Source organism: Podarcis filfolensis (genome assembly GCF_964270895.1).
Source record: "Podarcis filfolensis genome assembly, chromosome: 12".
NCBI lineage: Eukaryota > Metazoa > Chordata > Lepidosauria > Squamata > Lacertidae > Podarcis > Podarcis filfolensis.
In genome coordinates this window covers 54018010-54041095 of record NC_139614.1, presented here as the reverse complement: position 1 = coordinate 54041095, position 23086 = coordinate 54018010, and the positions used below count along the sequence as shown (strand labels likewise).

Here is a 23086-nt window from a genome sequence, read left to right as displayed (position 1 = left end):
CGCACCATCATGTGATAGACAACAATCCCATGACTGGAATCACGGAGCAGGAATTCGAACACACCCTGCCCCCCATGCGTGGATCTCTGTGCTGTCCCTGTCTGCCATTTGGCCTGGTGCAAGAAGCACGGAAGGGGAAAAGTTGACATGTGTTTTAATCTGTTGCTGGTTTTCACTTTTGGATGTTTGAAACTGTTGTTTTCACCATGGGACTCGGGCTTGGACTCAGAACCAGAGGAGACTCAGATCCCTGGGCCTGATCCTGAAGAGCTCAGTCTGCACAGGTTCCCCTGCAACAAGCACCAGCTGGGCCGAGTCAGGGGCCTGAGCCTGCCCTGGCGCCAGATGCAGGGATTCCCTCGTTGCCTCCAGCTGGGCCATCACTTACAGCTGCTCCACTACCGGTTGGGTCAGGGGAGGCTGAGGCGGCCCCTGGGTCTAGTAACACACCGACATCTCCCGAGCTGCAGAGACTAAGGTCTGAGAGAAGGAGAGACCTGAGTACTCACAGGAGGAGTGCTCGCCTTCGGGAGAAACAGGGAGGTGAGTCGCCGGGGGATCAGGACTGGCCGTTACCCCGACAGAGATAAAAGGCTGTCGGACCCCACCCCAGGTTGCGGGAGCAACATTGCTGTATGCCAGATCCTGCCTGAGATCCTGTACCTGCCCTTGCCTGGTTTCCTGCCTTGTGTCCTGCCTTGGCCCTGTCGGACTGAACTGACTCCTAGCAGAACCTTCAGATTCTGGACTGGTCCTGGACTGTGTTGCACAGGTTACCCCCGGGCCCAGCACACACCGATAATTTTACTGTTTTCTCTGTAAACTGCTTTGAGGGCTGACGTCATTTTTACAAGCGGTGTGTAAAATCGGTGAAATAACAAAGGCGAACGAAACCTTGGAAAATATGAAGGAATAAAGGATCCGAGTGGCTCAAGTCTCACAAAAGGGGACATGACTGCACACTGGCGGCAAAGGAAGATTGAGATGTTCGGTGCTGGCCAAAGGGTGGAGAGCAACATTGACAGGAGGCATGAACCCAGATTTGCATCAACAGACGCTCCTCCTTGTCCCAGAACTGCAATAAAACCCCTGTTCCAGTTTGGTCTTGGAAGATGCTCCTTCCCCGCTGCTACCTTTTTGCTAATTTCACGGAAATGTTTACTGGATATCCAAGGGTGAGAGACTATCAAGTGTTTGTAGGGATCGGTGCCAGGAATGTTGCTCGCTCGCTATACAAGGGCCCTGTTTGCCTCTCGCTGACTGGCCTACTTTCTGGCAGCAAACCACCATGCTTCCTGCTGGACCCGACTTTACCTTGGAATGCCTGGGAAGATAGGGGAACAGAATGCAGCCTCGCTGCCAAAAAGACGCTGGACCCGCGGCTTCCAGGAGCCGCAGGCAAAGTCCAGGAGCAAAGCTTCTGTGTAATTGTCCGCCGCGTTGGAAGAAGACGAAGCGAACTCTGTCCGTGTGGCGAAGCCCAACGCCCAAAGCCTCTGGCTGTGCTAAAAGAACGGTCGCTCGGTGCAAGGAGTGCCAAGCGTACGTTAATACAAGGACTGCGAATATTACAGCCCGAAAACGTTACATGGAGTGGGACCTGGGGCAACAGAGGGCCTTCTGGCGGTTCCCTCATTGCGAGGTTACAGGGAACCAGACAGAGGGCCTTCTCGGTAGTGGCGCCCGCCCTGTGGAACGCCCTCCCTTCAGATGTGAAGGAAATAAGCCGCTATCCTATCTTTAAAAGACATCTGAAGGCAGTCCTGTTTAGGGAAGTTTTTAATATTTTAAGCTGTATTGTTTTTAACACTTGACTGGGAGCCGCCCAGAGTGGCTGGGGAAACTCAGCCAGATGGGCGAGGTATAAATAAATTATTATTATTATTATTATTATTATTATTATTATTATTATTATTATTATTATTATTATTATTGTCATACCTCGGGTTGAATATGCTTCATGTTGAGCATGTTCGAGTTGCGCTCTGCGGCAACCCGGAAGTAACGGAGCACGTTACTTCCGGGTTTCACCGCTCATGCATGCGCAGACGCTCAAAATGATGTCACGTGCATGCGCAGAAGCGACAAAAAGCGACGTGTGTGTGCGCAGACGAGCCGTCGCTAGTTACGTTTGCTTCTGGATGCGAATGGGGCTCCTGAACGGATCCCATTCGCATCCCGAGGTACCACTGTATTAATATTGCTGTGTTCGCTTCCCACTAGTCAATCTGGTTGCAGAGGAGATTGTGATGCTAAAAGTGGAGGAGAACTTCATGCAAGTTGTGTTTAAGCAAGCTGACTGAATTCTTCTCTCTCTCTGTCTCTCTTTGGCGATCCTTCGTAGCCGAGTAAGATTGTCTTCCATAAACACGGTCTTAACAGTGAGTCTATAAGCGACTGTGGAGGCCAATTCTGGACCCACACGTCCTTCCACAGTGGGGACATTGGTTTCTGGGTGGGAGTTCATCCCAGTGAGGGCTTGCCAATTGTGCCTTCCTCTTAGCACGTTTCTCCCGTGTGTCCTGAGTTCGAGCTGTGTGTTATGTACTGAAGTTCTCACCCTGGGCCAGCAGGGGGATGCTGTAGATAGTTTTCACTCAGGTCCACATATGCAAATAAGGGATTGAAAGTGACGTTCAGTGATTGGATAGCTACAGAAAATGGTTACTGTTGCGTTCTAGTGGAGCTCTATATAAGCAGGCTGGCTGAACCCTTCAGTTCAGTTCTGTTCTGGCCTGTGAATAAACAAGAGCTGTTTGAAGAATCGCTGTGCCGTCTGATATGTTCACCCACAACTTAACACTGTGGGCTCTCCTTTTTTTAAAGCAGAGGTTTAATGGCCATCTGTCATGGATGCTTTAGTTGAGATTGAACTAGATGAACGCCCGGGCCGCCTTCTAACTCTGATTAAACGATTCTCTCTCGTGTGTGTGTGTGTGTGTGTACATGTATTCTCATGAAAATCCATCAATAAAAGAATTTTAGTTCTTTGAGGGGGAAGGCGAGGAACAGAACAAGAGGCGGAAAAGTATGAAATGGCAAGATGGAGTTGCCAGATCTGAAAATGAACATGCCCTTTCCCCAGCTGTCATGCCCGCTGCGACCAAAGTCCTTGGCAAGTGTGCATTGCCCATGGGGAGCCAAGTGCTTTTGGCACCCATGCCCTTCCAACGTAATTTTCAGAGGAGCCAGTGGCAAGGGATGCAAACCTTTCCTCCTGGTAATTATGTCTGGTGGAGAAGGGGAAACAGCTGCAGCCCCTGCCAAGTGAAAATTAGGTTTAAAACAAGGATGGGGAGATCTTTTTGGCGCCAACCACCCCTGCTGGTCAACTCTGACAGGTAGGTAGGTTGGTGGTGGGTGGGACAACTCACCTGTCAATCACTCGGTGCCATAACGATGTCACGTAATGATGTCACGTGACTGGCACCTTTCAAAGTTTTGCCTCTCCAGTCTGAGCGAGTGTGTGGTGAAGTGGCAAATGCAATTCAGTATAAACAAGTGTAAAGTGTAAATCACTTTCAAAATATGTTAAATTGTATAACAAGTTAACGATATTACTGGAGTTATTTGAATGCCGCTACAGATTTTAGGTCAGTATTATTAATTTTCAAATATATTTTAAATACTTCCCATTTTGATATGAATGGTTAAATAAATTATGCGAATACTTGGAATTAGCAAAGTTGACGGATTTGATAAGACAAAAACCAAAAAATATAATCCAGAAACAATGGAAATGCTTAAATGAGTATTTATGTAGACAAGGATTAAATGTAAGGTATTGGTTGTGTTTAGAATAAATTTATGAGAGATTTAGAAAACTTATTGATTAGAATATTTGTGTGAGATTGTATGGGAAAAATACGGAATAACAGATACAATTTTGCTTAAAATGTATATAGGAAGTGCAGTGTAAGCGATGGAAGTCAATCAATGAAATTTTATTATTGAGATATTTGAAGAATAAACTTGGGAGAAATTCCTCCAGCTTTTCTTCTTCTTCTTTTCTCTTTATTTTCTTCTTCTTCTTTTTTCCCTCTTTTGTTCCTTTTTTCATGTAAATGTGCTTATTTGAAATATGTATGTATGTATGCATGTATTTGCAATATTTTGCTTATTTTTTGTAACAATTATGTTAAATAAACAATAAAAAGATATGAATGCACTGTGCAATTTCAAAGGACGGCAGAATCTAATTTCTGAAGCTGATTTCTTCTACATCCTTTTGTACCACTGAGCTGAAGAGCAGAAGCGTCCTTTTTGTGCTGTGTGAAAGCTCTGCTGAGATGTCCGACAAGATTCATCAAAGAGAAAATGAAACCCCCCCCAAATCTCCATCTTTCAAATCGTCTCATGCGTGGACCGCCTCCTTTTCTTCCACACCCCAGTGGGACCAAATAAATTCTCAAGAGGATTTCGCACTACAGTCCGTGCCTCTCTGGGACTAAATGTATCTACTCCTCCTGAGATCTCGTCTTCTGCCTCAGAGGCACCGAACTGGGCTGGGCTGCAAGAGAAGGCAACTTTGCTGGATCTTATAGGCAAGGCTGTAAAAGGCAGATAGTGGCTGAAAACCCGAGATGAAAGAGAACACTTCTGGAAAGGCTATACGAATCAGCAAGGCACCAAAGAAAGCTGGATGCAAGGACCTGAAGGGCAAGGCAAAGCTTTCAAGTCCAGGATAAAAGCAGAAGTTCAGAAAGAACAGCATAGAGAAAGGGATTAATACGAATGTGAGAAAATAATAACACAAGAGTCCTGCTGGATGAAGCCAAGGCCCAGCATCCTGTTCTCAGGTGACTTTGTCGGGAAACTTGAAAGCAGAGCAAGTGTAGCACCCTGCTTGTGGTTAACGCTTAGCTGGAATGAAATATTCAACGCAGCAATAGAGAAATTAAAATAATAATTTATTTGTCAGACAAATAAATGATAGGCACAGTGGTATATGGTTACCAAAGCTCTGCCCACTCTAGCCCTGATGGCCAGCACTTATATTTCCTCAGCCCAGCCCCCTTGCTCCTCCTTTGGCTGCCTCTGTCCAATCAGCCTGGTTGAAATTCCTATTGGCTGTTTGCTAGAACCAATCATAAAAGATACACCCATTTCCTATTACCTTTTATGGGAGACAAAGAGCTATATTTCCTTCTATCCATAAATGGCAGACAAGTAGCCATATATCTTACATTTGCCTCGACAAGGCACCTTAATTACCAGATCACCTTTTGCCCCTGTTGCCCCTGCATTCCAAAACAAATGGCTAAAACAAATGGCTCGTGGTATTAAATTCTATCTAAACAGAGATCTTGGGTTCACATTCTCACACACCATCAATGAAATAAGAATCTAACATAAGAATCTAACATTTCTTACTTTCTAAATCCTTTGCCTAATTACATTAAGCCAACAAATCTCATACATAACATAGATAGCTTTTTAGAAGAAAAGGCCTTTGCAAAGTAAAAAGGAACTCAGTAAAAAACAGCTTCAAAAGAAGCCTCTTCAGTTTACACCCCCCTTTCCCAGCCAGCTGCTTTTCCCATTAGCTCTTCCCAAAATTTATTGCCCTTTAACTCTCTCAGTATACCTTAAACCTTAGGAAAATATGGCTAGGGTCTGATGGGAGGCACATGGTATTACTGTATTTTCTGTTAAACAATAAATATTACTATTTACCAACTCTTAATTAGTGTTTTTGCAGCTTGATTGTATTCTGTAATATGTAGGGTCAGTGTAACATTTACTCCCAGCCTGTAATTCCCTTTTACAACTTTGAGAAACCTGCTACTGCTATAAATCAGGGGGGGTCTTGTTCAGGAGAGCAGGAAGATAAACAACTGCCAAAGTACTTAGCCAGCTGGTTTCTGCCTGGCATGAAACATACAAACATTTGCAAATATATCTTTAAGCTCATTTTAAAATACAGGCCTTGATCAGATGCCTCACAAGAGCACATCATTCTCTCAAGAACGCACACTCTGTCAGGGGATAAGGCTAGCAGAGGCTACTAACCATGATGGCTATGTGCTCTGTTCATGGTCAGAGGCGATGATGGCTCAGTGTACCTGAAGGAGAGCCTTCACCCCCATCCTTCTGCCCGGACACTGAGGTCCAGCTCCAAGGGCCTTCTGGCGGTTTCCTCCCTGCAAGAAGTGAGGTTACAAGGAACCAGGCAGAGGGTCTTCTCGGTGGTGGCGCCCGCCCTGTGGAACGCCCTCCCATCAGATGTCAAGGAAATAAACAACTACCTGACTTTTAGAAGACATCTGAAGGCAGCCCTGTTTAGGAAGCTTTTAACGTTTGATGTTTTGTCGCTTTTTAATTTTTATTAATATTCTGTTGGGAGCCGCCCAGAGTGGCTGGGGAAACCCAGCCAGATGGGCAGGGTATAAATAATAAATTATTATCATTACAGTGGACGCTCAGGTTGCGAACTTGATCCGTGCGGGATGCATGTTCGCAACTTGCAGCGTTCGCACACGCAGGTTGCGATTCGGTGCTTCTGCGCATGCGTGACCGCCAAAACCTGGAAGTAACCTGTTCTGGTACTTCCGGGTTTCGGCGGTCCACAACCTGAGAAAACGCAATCTGAAGTGACTATAACTCGACATATGACTGTATTATGAATGAGAGTTCCTGCAAATTACTTTCTCTCTCTTTCCGAGAATCTATTCTATGGGCAACCAGCTCTGCACCAGGTAGCGCCTGAACTCAGGCCCAAAAATAATTTGCAGTTCCACCTGGGACACCTATTGAATCGGAGGCCATTTCAGTCTCCCAGAAACAAACCCGCAGGGAGGAAAATGAGTGCTTTTCTGTTCTCCCCGCCAAATAACTCTAAAGACTCCAGGCACAAAAATCTATGGATAGACCTATTTGCTTGTCAGGTAGCTTAGCAGGTGTGTTTGTGTGGGGTGTCCATCTCGCATATCAGCAATTTTGAGACCAATTGCCCACAAAGCTCTAGCGGAGGTTGACTGATTCTTCTATAACGCACCTGGAAAGTGGAAGCTTGCAGGAAAATCGCTGCAGCTGTTGTTCTGAAATTTAGCAGGCTTCAGGAGGAGCAATCATGGCTGCCAATCATGTCCAATTCCCCCAGATTTGTTTAAAAGTATTTTCAATAGCCTTTAAAAAATAATAATTGACATTTAAAGGTGCCCTATATAAAGCTGTCAGAATCTGCCTGCAATTTGGGGGCTTAACCAACTCAGGAGAGACCTCCCAAGCTTGCAAATTTCATCCATTTTTGTAGAAAGGAGAACCAGTCACAGACTTTTATATATATATTCTATGCAATAGTGGGGAACAGAGCCTTGTTTTTGTTGCAGGAATTTATGTATAGGGTGGGGGGGTTGCCCCTCAAGCAGATATCATGCACATGCAGCCCACTACCAAAACCAACACAATCACTTTTGTGACTTTTGTGATTTGTCTCCACAAAACACTTCATCGCAGTTTCTTCCTATCTATTCAAAGGGCCTTTGCTGAATGATACCAAATGTAAGAATTCACTGATAAATGTATCTGTGTACTGGCTCACTGGGAAAACTTCAGAAATTCATATAGACATGTGAGCTCAGCTACTCAGCAGCCCCTCTGCCTGAGTGATAATCCCTGGCATCCTGATACCTGAGTGCCAGACAGGTAGCCTTTTCAGAAATAACAAGCCCAGATGAAGACAAAAGGGTGTGATTAACTTGGCTGGGAAACAGGGAAATGTAAATATCTCTTTTGTTACACTTGATGGGTGTTTGGTGGAGGGCAAGGAGAACCATGGGGCAGGGTCCAGGATGCTCAGATTACTGCCACCAGACCTCCCCTTTCATGATGTAACCGTGATGTACTTTGGGGGGGGTGTAACATGGGGATTAGCAGCTAATAAAAGTTTGGGTTCTCTTTTGTTCGGGGCTTCCATCTTGTCTCACCTGGGGGCAGGTGGGAGTCCAGTCGCGACAGTCTTCAATAAAAACCAAGCCTACTGGCTGCTGTTTTGCTCTGGTATTCCTGGCTGGTGTCCTTGTTTTTTGTCCAAGGGAGCCCTCAGATTTCTCCATTAACATGAACTGATTTGGATCTGAGGCAATCGGACTCTCCTTTCTTGCACAACTTGAAGCCACTGGTTCATGTCCTACCCTCCAGAGCTGAAGAAAAACAAGCTTGTTCTATCGTGGCTTCCAGAACCTTGACCGCCTGGGTTGTCCTTCTCTGCACATGCTCCAGCTTGCCAACACCCTTTTAAAATTGTGTTGCCCAGAACTGGACACAGTATTCCGGGTGTGGTCTGACCAAGGCAGAATAGAGCCTCACTTGACTCAGTTGGTACACAGAAATAAGGTGGTTCCACCCCTGAAATGGGCTTGTTTTGTTTCTGGCAACCCCACACAGATTGTAGATTTATAACCTCCCTCTGGTATTGTTTTCAACCACTCTGTCGAGCCGCATGTTTAGAGCGTGATGCATTTCGCAGCGGCAATATGTGAGATGGGCTTCCTTCTCCATCAACTCTAATGAGAGTGGAAAGTCTTTTCTGAGTCACCAGGGCTCAGCGCCTCCTTTCCGTCGGTCGACAGCTGATGGGGGGCCCAAAACTGAGGATTCCTATGCAATGATGCCACAGAACCTCTCTGCCTCGGGGAGGAGGGCGTTGACATCTTGTTGGGTGATTTCCCATCGAGGAAGCAGAAAGAGGGGGAGAATGAGAGAAGAGAGATTGTTTTTAAAAATAAGCTAGACCTTCCAACTTGTCTTGAGTTCTACTTTCACTATGCCCCAATGCAGGGCTGTCTTTTTAAAAATTATTATTATTATTATTATTATTATTATTATTATTAACATATAAATGACATACATATACATTTACACAGTACATATACATAACACACTACCTTATTTGCATAACATAAAACATACCTACATTACTCTATATAATACCTACCTATACTGTACATAAGGGACGTGGGTGGCGCTGTGGGTTAAACCACAGAGCCTAGGACTTGCCGATCAGAAGGTCGGTGGTTTGAATCCCCGCGACGGGGTGAGCGACGGTCCCTGCTCCTGCCCACCTAGCAGTTCGAAAGCACGTCAAAGTGCAAGTAGATAAATAGGTACCGCTCCAGCGGGAAGGTAAACGGCGTTTTCGTGCGCTGCTCTGGTTCGCCAGAAGCGGCTTAGTCATGCTGGCCACATGACCCAGAAGCTGTACGCCGGCTCCCTCAGCCAATAAAGCGAGATGAGCGCCACAACCCCAGAGTCGTCCGCGACTGGACCTAATGGTCAGGGGTCCCTTTACCTTTAACTAAATGCCTCAGTCCAGGGGAAATGATTCCCAACTAGTGTTGGGCATGAAGAATGTTGTGCTGTCACCTTGAGGTGTGAATAACCGTCTTGAAAATAGGAATTATAGTATTGTGAAGGGTGCAAGGAGATATAGTTCAGCGAGAGGTAAGCTACAGTTCCCAGGATTCATTGGGGTAAAGCCAGGTGTTTCAAATGCATGATGTACAATACAATGCCTTTTTTTCTTTGCGGTGTGGGGATCTTGAGAAACCTTGTTTTTCCTTTAAATATTGCACAATCTCCTTGCCATGTTTTCCCCTCTTAGTTCCCATCACGAGGCTCGTTTCAAACCACAACAATTTAATAACCGCCATTTAATGGGTGTCTCAATATCGACGTTTTCTCCCCAGCCGCAACCGAAAACCACCCATGTCGATTTAACTACCCGACAAACTTCTTGTAAACCCCACCAAGAGCGGATCGGCGGAGCTCATATAAACATTGTTCTCTGTCGCAGGGGAGAATGGTGTTATTTCATTTAGGGCCTTTGCTGAAAGGTAGAGAGTTTTCGCAATGGTGTTTGGCAGTCCTGAAAAGAGGACGTCTGCGTTAGTCCTTCCCTCGTAGGGCTGCTTCCCAAAGGGAGGTGTTATAAGAAAAATACTTCTCCCTTTCCTTATGGGGTATCTAAGAGCCCATATGGGACGCGAGTGGCGCTGTGGGTTAAACCACAGAGCCTAGGGCTTGCCGATCACAAGGTCGGCGGTTCGAATCCCCACGACAGGGTGAGCTCCCGTTGCTCGGTCCCTGCTCCTGCCAACCTAGCAGTTCGAAAGCACGTCAAAGTGCAAGTAGATAAATAGGTACCGCTCCAGAGGGAAGGTAAACGGTGTTTCCGTGCGCTGCTCTGGTTCGCCAGAAGCGGCTCAGTCATGCTGGCCACATGACCCGGAAGCTGTACGCCGGCTCCCTCGGCCAGTAAAGCGAGATGAGCGCTGCAACCCCAGAGTCGGTCACGACTGGACCTAATGGTCAGGGGTCTCTCTATCTTTAAGAGCCCATACAGAGTCCTTAAGTAGGTTCTCTATCGGTAGGAGAAAATAACAGAGGCCAACCAGAGAATACTGAGAAACAAAGCAGCTAGTAAGAGTGATCTTTATTAAACTGTTGCAACAGGGTCCCCCGCTCACCTCACGCAGGGAGGGAGGGAGGAAAGTAACCCAGAACATTGGTGTGCAAGCTCTTATATAAACATTTGGAAATTGCCTCCCCTATAGCTTAAGATCACCCCCCAAAACACTCTACATACATCACTGAAGGGGCGGTCTACAGCAGAAAACCTGTCTTCCAGGATACCTGATAATGGCCACCGATTGCTTTTACCTGGGCATCGTGGCCATTCTTTTGTGATGGTAAATACTCAGTTCCTGAGTCCAGGTCACAGGCTCACCCTATTCATACACAGATACGCCCTTAAGACAGGATTTGTGAGCAAAGAGGGGAGGTTTTCCCATTTCCTTCCTCCTTGCAGAGGAACATTTGAGGTCAATTTGGGAGAGTCAAAATGGTTTCAGGATTGCTCACCTGTACTGTTTCAGACACGTAGTTTATATACTTACATATGTGTTTGCCTTGTAAATTTATGAACATATGATTTATATACAGGAGACCTTAGAATTCCAATAACAGAGGGAAAGGTGTTATGTACTGAAGTTCTCACCCTGGGCCAGCAGGGGGATACTGTAGATAGTTTTCACTCAGGTCCACATATCCAAATAAGGGATTGAAAGTGACGTTCAGTGATTGGATAGTTACAGAAAGTGGTTACTGTTGCGTTGTAGTGGAGCTCTATATAAGCAGGCTGGCTGAACCCTTCAGTTCAGTTCTGTTCTGGCCTGTGAATAAACAAGAGCTGTTTGAAGAATCACTGTGTCGCCTGATATGTTCACCCACAACTTAACAAAAGCATTTGCCAATTCGGAGTAAGGTCAGTGCTCATTGAGGATGCGACGCCCCTCGTGTTCCCTTGGATTTGTGATGTTGTCATATATTGACAATTCTGATTGGCTGCACAGTGTCACAATTAAATGCACACGGCCCTCAAAGACAGTTCCCAGGCTGGGGGGAAAATCCACAAAAGTGTTAATCACATGGAGATAATACCGGTCTTAACCATCCTTCCTTTCTGCAGGTCCACTCCGTCTTATTCTGTTTTGGAAAGCTCAAAGCCCCAGCCGAATGCTGCCGAACAAACTAGAACCATAAATTCCTCTCCACCTTGGTGGTGCCAAACCAGTTGGGTTTGATGGGCTAATAAACAGCAGCCTTGAATGCCTTCATTACTGAACCCACAGGAGAGAAAAAGCAACCTTTTCTTGCTGATTAATTGTTTTCTCAGACACTCTAGACAGGCAGGGATATTTGGCTTGGCAAGGCCATGTATAATTTTCAAGATTCTTCTCGGTGTCAAATATCTGGGATGTCTATGTTTATCTAATTTATCCGATAGAACAGGTTTTGTAGCGTTCGTGCCGAGTTTGGAATTAACATGCAGTCTTATGGTGAGAAAGCACATTTTGTGTTATTTTAAGACGTCCTTTAAAAACTGATTAAAATATGAATGTTGACACTTGGAACTGAAACACTTGCGTTCGTCAAGTTTTGGATCTGCTGGAAATATCGGTTTTGTCTTCATGGAAACGGGAGCCAAAGTTGGGAAGGTCGTGCCTTTCTCTGTGCGTGCTTCAAATTGTCAGATATTTAAAAAACACGATGTATGTGCATGGAAACTGATGCATCTTGTTTCTTTCAAAACAAATGTGTTCCTCAGAAGCATTCTGAGATCCTGTTTTTCATGTCCTCCTAGTGGTGCAGCGAGGGACGCGGGTGGTGCTGTGGGTTAAACCACAGAGCCTAGGTACTTGCTGATCTGAAGGTCGGTGGTTCGAATCCCTGCGACGGGGTGAGCTTCCGTTGCTCGGTCCCTGCTCCTGCCAACCTAGCAGTTCGAAACCATGTCAAAGTGCAAGTAGATAAATAGGTACCACTCTGGCAGGAAGGTAAATGGCGTTTCCGTGTGCTGCTCTGGTTTGCCAGAAGCGGCTTAGTCATGCTGGCCACATGACCCAGAAGCTGTACGCCGGCTCCCTCGGCCAATAAAGTGAGATGAGCACCGCAACCCCAGAGTCGGTCACGACTGGACCTAATGGTCAGGGGTCCCTTCACCTTTACCTTTAGTGGTGCAGCGACAAAACTGCTAGCACTTTTGCAAAGCTAAGCAGGCTCTGATATGGTTTTGAGTTGGATGGAAAGCATGTGCTGAGATTCCTGCATTGAAGGGGGTTAGACTAGATGACCCTCAGGACCTTTACAGCTCCACAATTCTATGGAATCTAAGAAGAGCAGTGGGGAGGCTGGATCTGGCCCATTTGAAATGCAGTTTTCTATCCGTGAGACAGGGTCTGTTGTATCTTGCTTAAAAATAATAACAGTTTAGCACAGGGCTCAGCAATCTTTTTCAGCTGTGGGTCAGTCCACCATCCCCCAGACCATGTGGGGGGCCGGACTATATTTTTTGGGGGGGAATTAACGAATTCCTATGCCCCACAAATCACCCAGAGATGCATTTTAAATAAAAGCACACATTCTACACATGTAAAAACACCAGGCAGGCCCCACAAATAACCCAGAGATGCATTTGAAATAAAAGGGCACATTCTACTCCTGTAAAAACATGCTGATTCCTGGACCGTTCGCGGGCCAGATTTAGAAGGTGATTGGGCCTGATCCGGCCCCCGGGCCTTAGTTTGCCTAGCCATGGTTTAGCATGTAAGTTTTCCCCATCTGTGTGGGATGTGACATCACAGAAAGCAGTCCAATGCAACATTTCCTGTTTGCCCAGAGTGGACACACAGGGGAATGTTGTTCCAGACAGAGAGGGCTTCCTGTCACACCTGTCTGGAGCATCCTGGGACCCTGTGAGACCCCTTAAAAGGGCCAGTCACACAGCCATCTTTCTCTTGACCCTTACTCTTGTCAACTCTTGTTGCTCTTGATGTTCTTGATGGGCTTAATCCCCATATAGGATGAACGCAAACTCTCTTCTGTAACTACAAGCTAAAAGCCTGCCATCAGGGAACCTACTGTGAACTGAATGTAAGTAAACTTCTTATCAAAAGGGATGTGGGTGGCGCTGTGGGTTAAACCACAGAGCCTAGGACTTGCCGATCAGAAGGTCGGCGGTTCGAATCCCCACGACGGGGTGAGCTCCCGTTGCTCAGTCCCTGCTCCTGCCAACCTAGCAGTTCGAAAGCACGTCAAAGTGCAAGTAGATAAATAGGTACCGCTCCAGCGGGAAGGTAAACGGCGTTTCCGTGCGCTGCTCTGGTTCGCCAGAAGCGGCTTAGTCATGCTGGCCACATGACCCGGAAGCTGTACGCTGGCTCCCTCGGCCAGTAAAGCGAGATGAGCGCCGCAACCCTAGAGTCGGCCACGACCGGACCTAATGGTCAGGGGTCCCTTTACCTTTACCTAAACTTCTTATCACTTTTAAGAGAAGACTTTTGTGTCTTTATTCTTTTTAAGAGGGAACAAAGGGAATTTACCAGGAACAAACCCAGTCTGGACAAACCAGATAGGATTGTTTAAGTACAGTGGTACCTTGGTTTACGAACTTAATGTGTTCCAGAAGTCCGTTCTTAAACCAAAGCGTTCTTAAACCAAGGCATGCTTTCCCATAGCAGCAGGGGACTCAATTTACAAATTTCAATCAATGAAATTTTATTATTGTTTTCATATTGAGATATCTGTAGAATAAACTTGGAAGAAATTCTTCCAACATTTCTTCTTTTCTCTTTATTTTTTCTTTTTTCTTCTTTTCTTCTCTTTTGTTCCTTTTTTCATATATATGTCCTTATTTGAAATATACATGTATGCATTTGTAACATTTTGCTTATATTTTGTAACAATTATGTTAAATAAACAATAAAATTATCCAATCTATTTTTTTTTTTTTTACAAATGGAACATACTCAATAGGAAGCAAAACATGTTCTTATTCCAAGGCAAGGTTCACAAACCAAAACACCTACTTCCAGGTTTTCCAGCGTTCTTATTCCAAGTTGCTCATAAACTAAGTTGTTCTTAAACCAAGGTACCACTGTAAAGAGATTCAAAAGAATCTGCCAGCTAGCTAAAGGGGAACGTACTCTGCTACCAGCTGACTAGCGTGGGTAAGCAATATATTCTCTTGTTAATGGAGAAATCCTAGGGCTACCTTGGACATAAAAAGAAGGACACCAGCCGGGAATACCAGAGCAAAACAGCAGCCAGTAGGCTTGGTCTTTATTGAAGACTGTCGCGACAGGACTCCCACCTGCCACCAGGTGAAACAAGATGGAAGCCCCGAACAAAAGAGAGCCCAAAACTTTTATTAACAGCTAATCCCCCAAACTACACCCCTAGAACTACATCATGACTACATCATTGACACATCACAAAAAGGAGGGGTTGAGGGAGGAGTTGTGGAGGTAACCTGAGTATCTTGTCACCTGGCTGGTTCCTCCTTTCCCCCTCCCCATGAGTCATTTCCAGAGGACAAAGGGGAGTTTGCAGTTTCCTGCCCCCAGAGGGAAGAGCTGATCATTGTACTTTGTTCCAGTCCGTGCTGAATCCACTCCCATATGCAAGTTCTTTGTGATCTTGATGGTCTTCTGTCTAGGACCATCAGGGTTGGCATAGCAACTGGGCAGGGCTCCTGTGTACGTGCTGGTATGCTCAAGGGATTATGGCTGCCCTGCATCAAACCTTCCCCATTTTGTAGTCCTTCCTTCATGGAGTAAAATAAAAGTGGAACGGGGCAGATCCGATGTATGGTTGATTTTCTATGAATTTATAACAGAAGGGTAGCATATGTCGTGTGTGTGAGTGTGTGTGTGTGTGTGTGTGTGTGTGTGTGTGTGTGGAGTTTGTACAAACTGAATGATGGGGGGAAGGGTTTTCCTGCGACACTCTCCTAGTATCCACAACATTCCCACAATCTGCAGCGGGTTTGACTAGATGATCCTTTGAATTCCTCCCCATTCTACAATTTTGTGATTCTATGAAAGCCTCTTTATCTTTCCCAATGCATTCCAAAACACTTAATTCTACTAATGTCCCATGAGACGTGCTGCCGTCATTGACATACATCTCCCAACATTGCTTCAGTTTTAAACCATCAATATTTTTTTTACAATACCATCTCCATATAATTTGAGGTTTTCGTTTTGTTTTGTTTGAAGCGCACACCCCTTAATGGCAATATTCAGAGAAATAAAGGAACCGACATTACGCAAATATTGCCCGTGGTTTTCAGTTGCACCCATTTTGCAAATTGCTCTGCCTGTAATTTTCTGCAAAGGGCTCTTCATTTATCACTGTTAATGGAATTTAAAGCCAATAGGCTTTTTGAAAAATCACACTGTGAACAATTGGACTCAAATAAATTATATGCATTGATTTGGACACAGAGCACTTTGTTCCAACTGAGCTATTGACATATTCACCGCCTGCCCCCCCCCCCCGGAGGAACCCTTGCCAGGATCAGTGCTGGCTTCTGCTATAGGACTGAGGTCCAGGAAGATCTTCCCCATGGACCTTTTAATTAGGAGGAAGGTCTCGTTAAAACCTCCCCAAATACCTGCATTGATGCCTCTCGGGCCAGGCCGGCCGGGCTCACAGTTAGGAGTCTGTCTCATCATGGCTCCACCTCTGTTCCCTTCACGGAATGCAAGTCAGGATGGAGAGTGTGGACCGGCTCTCAGAAAAGCTGGAGGCAAGCAGAAGACATTTCAGTTGGCGATTGGGGAGCTGAACCAACTGCCCCAAGGAAGGCCCGTTTCAACAGGCCCAAGGAATCTTGGCAGGCAGAAGGAGGAAAGGATCTTTTCCGTGTCAATCACTGGGGACCACAAGAGGGGAAAGAGCTGCTGTTGTGCTCATGGTCTCCTCGCAGACTTCCCACAGGCATCTTGTTGTCCACTGTACGCTCAGGATACTGGACTAGACGGGCCTTTGGCCTGATCCTGCAAAGCTCTTCTTAAATTCTAAGGGTACCGGGGCTCTGAGAAAAATGATGTCCGTGACGCAATAGGACCCAGGTTTATAAAATTGTGGCGGTTCTCTCCCTGAAGAAGTGAGGTTACAGGTTACCGGTATTTATACCCCGCCCATCTGGGCAGCTTCCAACAAAATATTAAAATACAGTAATGCATCAAACATTAAAAGCTTCCCTAAAGAGGGCTGCCTTCAGATGTCTTCTAAAAGTCTGGTAGCTGTTGTTCTCTTTGACATCTGATGGGAAGGTGTTCCACAGGGCGGGTGCCACCACCGAGAAGACCCTCTGCCTGGTTTCCTGTAACTTGTCGCAGGGAGGGAACCACCAGAAGGCCCTCAGCGCTGGACCTCAGTGTCTGGGTAGAGCGATGGGGGTGGAGATGCTCCTTCAGATATACTGGACCAAGGCCGTTTAGGGCTTTAAAGGTCAGCACCAACACTTTGAATTGTGCTCGGAAACGTACCTCATGAGAAGAGAAGACCCCCTGGAAAAGACCCTGATGTTGGGAAAGATGGAGGGCACAAGGAGAAGGGGACGACAGAGGACGAGATGGTGGGACAGTGTTCTCGAAGCTACCAGCATGAGTTTGATCAAACTGCGGGAGGCAGTGGAAGACAGGAGTGCCTGGCGTGCTCTGGTCCAGGGGGTCACAAAGAGTCGGACACAACTAAACAACAACAACAATGATTCAGTCTTGCAGATGCAAAGGCTAAGTGTGTATTGTTTCTGTTTTAGAAGTGACCTTCTTGGTAGGAAATATGACATACATTTTTGTAAAAATAATATCATTAAATAATCAAGGGGCAAAGGAACCCAGACGCTGACCTTTATCCAAAGCTCCTGGGAACTCAGCCTCCGGAATTAGCCATCTCCTCCATTTCCTTCCAGTGGTTATATCTGATAAAGTGAGGGCAATGCCAGCCCTGCTGTCTAAAGCTATATTGATTTTATGCTTTCTGCTGGACGGTATTGACCCTCTTCCTTCTTTAAAACCAGGTGCATGATGATGACACCAATTAGCTTCATGAAGCGTCATCAGGAGAAACGAGAGCTGGTTTACATGGCTATTTTTCTGCAGAACTGGTCCTCTTATAGGTGCCACACACTACCTGCTCTACATTTGTAAGAAATCGATCTGTTAGTGTAGAGTCACCAGGCAGGTGTCTTCACTTATGCTCTTTTTGGCTCCTGCTTCAAACATTTTTGTTTAGACACATGTACCCAGATATCTGCAAGGGACACAGGTGGCGCTGTGCGTTAAACCACAGAGCCTAGGGCTTGCCGATCAGAAGGTCGGCGGTTCGAATCCCCACGACAGGGTGAGCTCCCGTTGCTCGGTCCCAGCTCCTGCCTACCTAGCAGTTCGAAGCACGTCAAAGTGCTAGTAGATAAATAGGTACAGCTGCAGCGGGAAGGTAAACGGCGTTTCTGTGCGCTGCTCTGGTTCGCCAGAAGCGGCTTAGTCATGCTAGCCACATGACCCGGAAGCTGTACGCCGGTTCCCTCGGCCAATAAAGCGAGATGAGCGCCACAACCCCAGAGTTGGCCACGACTGGACCTAATGGTCAGGGTCCCTTTACCTTTACCCAGATATCTAAAATGGTGATGCCTGGTTTTAACCTTTTTTGAATGTTTTGATTGCTTTGACTAAAGATGTTATGGTTTTCTTTGTGGGATGTGACCCATGAGGGGCAGTCAAGTACAACATTCCTTGTTTTCCTAGAGTGGACATGCGAGAGAATGTTTGGTCCAGCTAGTAAAAATTTTCTGTTGCTCCTGGCTGGAGCATCCTTCCTTTTGCATGTGATGGAAGGTGGGCGTGACCTAACCTGTCCAGGTAACAAAAGAACGAGTCACACAGCACCCTCCCTTTCTTTTTGACTTCCTTCTTCATTTGACCAGCTACTAGCTAGGACTGCTCTGCTAGCTCTCAGCTAGCAGAAGCACTGGGATTATTCCCCCATACGGGGTAGATCCACATGTACATATTTGTAACTAAGTCTGCCTTCAAGAATCCAATTGTGAACTGATGTGAGTAAACTTCTTTTATTGACTTTGAATAAGATTGTGGCGTCTTTATTGTGCTGGTCCTGTGGGTTATCCGTGCGGCGAGGTCCGAGTCCAGTCCGAGGTTGAGGGTGCGGTATGGTGGCTGTCCGTCAAAGCTGAAGCTGGGTCCAAGGCAGGGAGTCGGGTGAGGTCAGGAGCTCCGGCAGGGCAGGGTGCAGGCAGGAACTGGCTACCAACAATGTTGCTCCCGCAACCTGGGACTGGGGCTGGCTGGCTTTTATCTGCCCCGAGGCATAGGGCAGCCCCAGTCCACAGGTGCCTCGCCTCTCCTGGTCTGGAGGCAAGCACTCCTCCTGTGGGAACTTAGTTCCCTCCGCCTCTCTGCTCTGAGCCTCTGCAGCTCAGGAGAGGCTGGAGGGTTACCGGACCCAGAGGCAACCTCAGCTTCCTCTGACGGGGCTGAGAGTGGAGCACCTGCAGGCAATGGGTCCTCCATCACCTCAGGACCCAGAGCAGACTCAGCTGATGCCTGCACCTGAGGATCCAGCACAGGTGAGGACCCTTCAGGCTCAAGCCCCAGCCCCGGCTCAGCTGGTTCTGGAGGCGGGGAATCATGTGCAGGCTGGGATTCCTCAGGTTCAGCCTCCGAGTCCGAATCCCAGGCCATCACATTTATTCTTTTAAGAAGGATTCAAGGGAACTTACCAGGAACGTACAGTTCAGTCTGAGACAGACTGAATTGTATAATTGCACGAGCCTGCAACCAGCTACCTGCTGTGCATGTAAAAGGGGGACTGTAACTCTGCTAGGTAAAGAAACTTGCTAGCACAAGTTAGGAAGGATATTAATAAACTATATATCCTCTCCTATCACCCTGAACATTCCCACATTCTTCATTTTGTGAACTGCTTTGAGGGTGGCTGTTGTTGTTGCTTTTCCAATCAAGAGGTACCGTATTTTTCTGTCTATAAGACGCTCCCATGTATAAGACAACTCCTATTTTTTGAGCCCAAAATGAAGAAATAAATATTTTAAACATTTTGTGTGTAAGACAACTCCCAATTTTAAACTTAGAAAATTTGGGGGGGGACATAGTCTTATACATGGAAAAATATAGTATATACGGTAAGTTTTATGGCATGACTTGTTGCAGCATTAAAGCTGCAACATTTGCAGAGCTAAGTGCTGCTAACCTGACTTTCGGTGGCACCCATAACCTGGGGCCCAAGTCGGGGCCCCTGCTCTGAGCACAGGCGCCATATGCGCACAAAACCTCCTCCTGTCAGCAATCGTGCTGCAGCATTCTGCATGATCTCGCCTTCCTTTCGCTGCCGTGTTCAACACCCCCGTGTCCTGCCATTATTACATTTTGCTCCTTGCCGTGGGTGGTTTCTCTCTCGGAAAGACCGGCCAATCATCGCTGTAAATAACTCAAGTATTAAGCAAACAGCGGGACTGCGGCAGAAACGAGCTTGCAGCAAGCCAGCCAGAGATCCATCATCTGTGGCAGGAACTCTGCTAGGGCCCAAAATGAAGCCTCAGGTTTGCTTGCGCTCTGACTTCCAGCAGCCACAGGGGTCAAGCTGTCCTTTACGTCCCACGCCATGCTCCAAAACACCCCCGTTTCTTGCTGGAGCAAACAGCAGGTTTCCCTTTGATCTTGGCGGGGTTTGGATGAGGATCTGCGTTTCAAAACTTGGCTTCCCCAGCCAAAGACATCTCTCTCTCTCTCTCTCTTTCGGACTCGGGGCCTCTATCATGCTTGGCTGCTTTGCGAAATTCATCAGGTCTGGGTCTCTCCCATGCCCTCTCCCTCCCTCCTTCGCAAACATTGATTTTTCTCACATCCACACAAACATCAAACGCCTGGGGTGACATGACGGCAGCCACGAAAAGGAAACATCTGCAGTGTCTTCCTCTTTGGCCTGAATCGAGTATTTCTAAACGTTGGCACGTCCGACGTGGCATGGCTCCCGCTGGCGCTTTGTCGGCGGTGATATATTCTCATTGCGTGGACAGGTGGAGACCCCCCAACCCCAGGCGACCCCCGAGCAGAATAATGACTCAAGATGTGCTATGGGATTAAAATTGGCCACAACTTTATGATGTTTCAGGTGTATGTGCTCAGGCATTGGGTGTTTATCCTTCCCAGTCCCCAACTGGGGATCTGGGAGAAATTGACTTGCGAGGTGGTGTGTTGTTCGATAAGAGATTGAGTGTTGGGGGGGGGGAGGGAGGCTCGTTTAATTTCATTGTACACAGGTTGTACAATGACAATAAAGGTATTATAATTTTTAAGCTACAGGGAACCAGACAGAGGGCCTTCTCGGTAGTGGCACCCACCCTGTGGAACGCCCTCCCATCAGATGTCAAGGAGATAAGTAACTATATAAGCTTTGGAAGACATCTAAAGGCAGCCCTGTATACGGAAGTTTTTAATGTTTTACTATGTTTTTATATATGTTGGAAGCTGACCAAAGTGGCTGGGGAAACCCAGTCAGATCAGCAGGGTACAGATAATAAAATTGTTGTTGTTGTTATATTTGAAGATGGCTCTCATATCACCTCTCAGGCTTCTCTTCTACAGCTTAACATATCCAAAACTCTCAACCATTCCTCTTATCAAATCTACAATCTCCTTCACTGGAAGTTTGTAAGCAGAGGTTAGATGGCCATCTGTTGTGATTCCTCCATTACACAGGGTTGGATTGGTGATCCTCAAGGTCCTTTCCAACTCTACAATTCCATGATTTTATGCTTCTGCTTCTTGGGAGAAAAGCAATGACAAACCTAGACAGCATCTTAAAACGCAGAGACATCACCTTGCCAACAAAGGTCCGTATAGTAAAAGCTATGGTTTTCCCAGTAGTGATGTACAGAAGTGGGAGCTGGACCATTAAGAAGGCTGATCGCCGAAGAATTGACGCTTTTGAATTATGTGCTGGAGGAGACTCTTGAGAGTCCCATGGACTGCAAGAAGATCAAACCTCTCCGTTCTGAAGGAAATCAGCCCTGAGTGCTCACTGGAAGGACAGATCCTGAAGCTGAGGCTCCAATACTTTGGCCACCTCATGAGAAGAGAAGACACCTTGGAAAAGACCCTGATGTTGGGAAAGATGGAAGGCACAAGGAGAAGGGGATGACAGAGGACGAGATGGTGGGACAGTGTTCTCGAAGCAATCCACATGAGTTTGACCAAACTGCAGGAGGCAGTGGAAGACAGGAGTGCCTGGTGCAGTCTGGTCCAGGGGGTCATGAAGAGGCGGACACGACTAAACGACTAAACAACAATAGCAACATTGCATCTCATTCTTCTTGTCTCTAACTCCCTCACCTGTTCCTCTGAAGGCATGATCTTCTCTGCCTCAATGGAGATCTGTTCACTGCTCACAAATATGAGCCCCGTGATGGGAGCCAGGGCACCTACAGTTTTCAAGCAAGGGATGTTTCCTGGAGATGCCAGGGATCGATCTTGGGAACTTCTGCATGCAAAACAGACGCTCTTTTTCCTGAGCTCCATCCTTCCCCAAAGGATTGGTCAGGCTGGAGAAGACAGGAGAAACGCAGGGGGCAGAAGCTTCGGGGTAAACAAGCTAGACCTCTCCACCGTGTCCAGCTTGCGGACCATGGCATGGATGCTGTGAATCCAGGCCTCTGATCTTGATTTGATAATGCAAACCATGCAGCCAGCATTTTCCTAAAAAGGGGGTGAATGGACATCGACGCCAACTTCGTCCTCCCATCAAAGAACCTCAGAGCGCTCCATAAACACTGAGTTGTTTTCAGCAGTTTGGAAGGTATGCTGCTGAGATGGCAGAAGGTGCGGTGGGGGGAGAGGAACCCAGAGATTATGACTGACAGAAAATGCGAGGAAAACAGGAACAGAAGTTTAAAGCCTTTGGTGGCCACCTGGAGCAGAGCAAATATTGTATAGCTGCCTGCAAACATCTTAAGGGCATCCTGTTCTGATTCCAAAATTTGCTGGGAGAGAGTGTCACTGTCAGCTTGTTTACATGGTGAACAGTTATCCAGGGTTAATACTTTCTGAGTTTCCTTCAAGCCCTGGTTCAGTGGCACTCAGGACCAGCAGCTGTGGGCCTTTGGGTCAAATCTGGTCCCTAAGTGGTACCATCTGGCTCCCGTCTTTTGTCAACCTCAGACTCTGGATATAGATTGCAGCATCTGTGGCAAGGGTGCTCAGTGGGTAACACCATGTAAGAACACAAGAAGATGAGAAGAGACCCCTGGATCAGGCCAATAGCCTCTCCAGTTCAGCATCCTCTTCTCACAGGCTGACCAGATGCCCATTATGGGAAACCACAAAGCAAGATTCAAGCAGAAGAGCAATCACCCCTCCTGTGGTTTCAGTAATGATAATCATAATAATTTATTTATATCCCGCCCATCTGGCTGGGTTTCCCCAGCCACTCTGAGCGGCTCCCAACAGAATATTAAAAATAGAATCAAACATTAAAAACTTCCCTAAACAGGGCTGCCTTCAGATGTCTTCTAAAAGTCAGGTAGTTTTTTTGTTTCTTTGACATCTGATGGGAGGGCATTCCACAGGGCCGGCGCTACCACCGAGAAGGCCCTCTGTCGGGTTCCCTGTAACCTCACTTCTCCCAGGGAGGGAACTGCCAGAAGGCCCTCGGAGCTGTACCTCAGTGTCCGGGCTGAACAATGGGGGTGGAGACGCTCCCT

The 23086-nt window shown here is 46.7% G+C and overlaps 1 long non-coding RNA gene across 1 annotated transcript in view; it reads left to right on the top strand.

Annotated features, from left to right (window-relative positions):
* Positions 1-14589: 14589 nt before the first annotated feature.
* Positions 14590-23086, top strand: part of LOC310746357 — a 123626-nt gene continuing 115129 nt past the window's right edge. The window contains exon 1 of the long non-coding RNA XR_014540667.1: positions 14590-14992. This is a non-coding gene — a long non-coding RNA (uncharacterized lncRNA). The remainder of the gene's footprint in view (positions 14993-23086) is intronic.